Source organism: Coenobita brevimanus, chromosome 3 (genome assembly GCF_032717465.1).
Source record: "Coenobita brevimanus isolate Jiangsu-jjx chromosome 3, ASM3271746v2, whole genome shotgun sequence".
NCBI lineage: Eukaryota > Metazoa > Arthropoda > Malacostraca > Decapoda > Coenobitidae > Coenobita > Coenobita brevimanus.
The window spans coordinates 5,276,109-5,280,581 of record NC_136956.1 but is presented as its reverse complement, the minus strand read 5'-3'; the positions used below and the strand labels follow the sequence as shown (position 1 = coordinate 5,280,581).

The 4,473-nt window shown below is 41.8% G+C and overlaps 1 non-coding gene across 1 annotated transcript; it reads left to right on the top strand.

Moving 5' to 3' along the window:
- Positions 1 to 241: 241 nt before the first annotated feature.
- LOC145394389 (5S ribosomal RNA) lies at positions 242 to 360 on the top strand. Its single transcript, XR_013896409.1, has one exon. It is a non-coding gene; the product is annotated as a 5S ribosomal RNA (ribosomal RNA).
- Positions 361 to 4,473: the final 4,113 nt, after the last annotated feature.

The window sequence follows — 4,473 nt, the reverse complement described above, 5'->3', positions numbered from 1 at the left end:
CCATTTAGTCTAACCTTGTACAGAGCTTGACTCATATAAAGATACCTTTTTAGGTAATGCCGCTGGCCAAGTTGGCCAGGTATAGAGTGGTGTCGACGTGCATCTGCTCTCTCTCGGTGCCTCGCTGGGCAGTATCTATTTAGATTTCAAGAAAGCATTTGACACAGTACCATACCAAAGACTTTTATAGAAACTGTACCATCAAGGAGGAATTCGAGGCAAACTGTATTGTTAGATGCAAGATAACGGCCATGCCACGTTGAGTACACCGCTTCCCGTCCGATCAGCGAAGTTAAGCAACGTTGGGTCTGGTTAGTACTTGGATGGGTGACCGCCTGGGAACACCAGATGCTGTTGGCATCCCTACGTGTCAAGTGGGGTTGGTGGAGGATTAGTGCCCCTCCCTGTAAAACAATTAACTCTAAGCCCTTGACCACCCCGTTTGGGATACATGGCGTCTGGCAATGATGATGATGATGGATGATGATTTGACATAGTACCATACCAAAGACTTTTATAGAAACTGTACCATCAAGGAGGAATTCGAGGCAAACTGTATTGTTAGATGCAAGATTTTCTTATGAAAAGAAAAATGAGAATAGTACTAAGGGGAAATTACTCATCATGGAAAGAAGTGACTGGTGGAGTACCACAGGGCTCACTGCTGGCACCAATCATGTGTTTAGTGTATATAAATGATATAGACAGTAACACTGGAAATGAAAGCTATATAAATATGTTTGCGGATGATGCAAAAATACAAAGGAGAATTACTAACACAGACTCTTGTAAAGAGCTACAAGAAGAATTAAATAAACTTCATGAATGGAGTAATACATGGCAAATGGAATTCTATGTGGACAAGTGTCATGTAATCAAGTTTGGTAAAAGTGGAAAAAGACCTGATTGGGCTTATACATTAGGAAAGAAAACCCTACACACAGCAGAGAGAAGGACCTAGGTGTGATTGTTAATAACAGACTAACTCCGGCTGACCACATCAGTGAGAAGGTACGGAACATGTATACACTGCTTGCCAATATAAGAATAGCGTTTACATACATAAATGAAGACATGCTAAGAAAGATAATAACATCATTCATCAGACCGGAGTATGCATCAGTAGTCTGGAGTCCTCATCTCAAAAAACACATAGACAAGATTGAAAAAGTTCAAAGGGCCGCTACAAGATGGGTACCAAGCTTAAGGGATCTAAGCTATGAAGAAAGACTATATATACTGAATCTACCAACACTACAGGAGAGAAGGAAAAGAGGTGGCATGATTATGCTAAATAAATGCATATGAGGGAAAGAGAAAATAGACATAAATGATTACTTTACTTATGGGGAAGCATCAGCAAGAGGACACTGCAAAAAATTGCATAAAAAGAGAGGTGATAAAGACGTAAGGAAATTTAGTTTCACAAATAGAGCAATTGATCAGTGGAATGCACTACCAAATGAAATAGTGTGAGCCAAAACAATTCACAAATTTAAGGATATGTACGATAAATATGGTTTAAGACACGGGACAGTACGAGCTTGACTCATTCCTGTAAAGATACAATTAGGTAAGAACAGTTAGGTAAGAACACACACACACACACACACTCACTTCCAGATCCACTCACACTTCCACCTCCACCCACCCTTCCACACCCAAGCACACATCCATACCTGCCCACACCCACATTCTTTTACACACACACACACACACACACACACACACACACACACGGTCAGGGTAAGGATAATATTTTAAGTTGGTGTGGAGATGCCCTAACACCTCATCCTTGGCTATTTCTTCTTCACATTATTCCTCAGTATTCTTTTTTTTTTTTTGTATGTCACTTTGCAGACTATGATAATAAATGTATATAGTTAACGTGCAGGTTGCGATTGTAGTAGTAGTAGTAGTAGTAGTAGCCCCCAGAATCATCTGAAAGTACCATCCTGCTTTAATGGGACAGGGAAGTCCCAGTCACCCAGTTATATTTGTGCCACCACATGAAGGCTGCACTCCCCACCATCACAAACACGATAGAAGAATTAAAATATAATCAGGATTAATGTAATACTGTACAGTACAAGAAACTCTCGATTATCTGGCGTATTTCAGTCAAGACGTATGCTTGGTAAAGCAAAATGCCATATATTGCACAGTACCGTCATCAGCTCAATATTTTCGTTGAGCTGGATATTCCATTATTATCCGTCTTAACCCTCTATCTTAGAAACTTTCCCATCAGTGAAAGATGAAAATTAAGCATGAAATAAAATGAAGTTATGATAAAATACTGTAATAGCATAATTTGGCTACCATTTATGAGCCAGATGATATACCTCAATGCCGGATATTGCACAGAACCGCCCACCGGTTATGTCCTGATTCAGAGCCAGATATTGCATAATTTTGTCAGATATTGCTTCAGTAGAGCTGAGACAGCAGTGCCGGATATTGCAACGACAGATAATTTAAAGTTTTGGGCATGTGGAGAAGATGGGGGACAATAACTTTGTGGGGTGAGAAGTGTAAATGTCGGGGGTAGGGTTGCGAGAGGCAGGCAGAAGAAAGACCTTGGATGAGGTCATATAGTGTGACCTCAGGAATAAGGGACTACATTGGGAAGCTACAAAAGATAAAGCAGCATGGAGAGCTGCCATTATGTGACCAAAGCCGACGCATGCAAGCATGTTAGATCCTTAAGCAAAATGAACGAAAACAAAATGGTGAGGAAAGAATGTTACAAATCCTTCTGTAGCATCTGGAATACAGGCCTAACACCATTTCTAACACCATATTTTAACACATCTACCACCATATTCTAAGAAGTGTGGAAGACTTTCCACCATCCTTTTCGTTCCGTATCGTTTATAAAGGCTCAAACATGCTTGCATGTGTCGATCTTGGTCACCTAATGACAGCACTCCAAAGCTCTCAGTCTCTAGCAGCCTCCCTATTCTCTGAGGTCACACTCTATAGTCTCGTCCCAGGTCTTTTTCGGTCTACCTCTCTCAACCCCACCCCTAGTATTCACATTTTTCACATTCTGCACCCAGTTGTCATCCCCCATCCTCTCCACATGCCCAAACTGTTCCATTCTACTCCTCCTCATCACAACACCAGTGCACTCCAGTCCCATCCTTCCTCCTAAAACTTATCCGTATGCGAGAAGGCTAATTTTTCCATTGTAAACCTGGCTCCCCCAGGCCTTGCATTTAAGGATGCACTGCACATCCACGTAATTATTGTCATGTCTGTACGTTCGAGCCTGCAAATGTCCTCTTTCTTTACTGCCCAGGTCTCACTGCCATACAGCTATACACTCCTAACACATACAACATACAAAGATCATTTAGCATGGACGGAGAGCCCTCTCAAGGTCAGGAGAGACAACAGCCCCCTGAACTTTTTCCAACCATTCCTTACCCTAACCACAGAGCTAGCCCCGGCCTCTGCTCCAGTATAAAACATGTCTCCCAAATAACAGAACTCTTCCACTCATCAAGAGACTTGCTTGCAAGCTCAGTCCTTTCAAGCCTGAAAATTTTCACATGCTCTCCTCGACACATCGCACACATGAAATCAGTCAAACTCTAATAGCGCTACCTCTATTATGCACTCTTCTCATAAAAAACACTGCGCAAGATGGAATTACTTCCCGCGCCCTTGTGGCAAATCAGACATGGCCACTATCCCTCTCGTTACAGAACCACCACCAACCCTAGTTGCCATCACTTTTCTTACCTTCGCCAAGGAGGATATGTTTTTCCCAGTTTTGGTTTGTTGCTTACCAGAATCCAAAGATTCGGCAAGAGTATTGGTCAATTCCGTATGTTTGTATATATCTCTGTCTGTTTGTTGTTTGCACTCTACAGGTCACAATATTGTGCCAGTTGTTTTGAAAGGAAAAAAATTCAAAAGGTAGATATCCATAAATCCTTGAAGCCATTTCTCATCAAAATCGATCAAAGGCCCTGGGCTAGGTGGGGGGTTAAAACTCCTCAATAGTCGTGGGTTAGGAAGTCGTTGGGACCCAGTGGCTTGCTCCAGCACCATTTTTTCAAATTTAGGAAATAGATTTTCTTTTCTTACTATATTGAAGGGAAATGTTTGGCGCACCTGGCAATGCAATATTTAGCTTCCTAAACCCATCCTTGCTTCACAATGGAGAGCAGTAAATTTTGCCAGATGACTGCCGACACGCCCGTGAAAACCAAGCACACATATGACTGCCTACACTCCTGTGAAAACTAAGCAGACACAACTGGATCAATCTGGCAAGTGCTCTGCCTATGGTAGTCTTATCAGTTTATTTGGCTGTTAGACAGTTACCAGGATTAATCGAAAAGTTATGCAAGGTTTTGCTGAAATTTTTTGAAGGGGTAGGGTATGACTCAGCGAACAAGCCTTTAGATTTTGGTGGTGATCTGGATCTTCATCCAGATCCAAGAATTTTTTGTTTGTTTG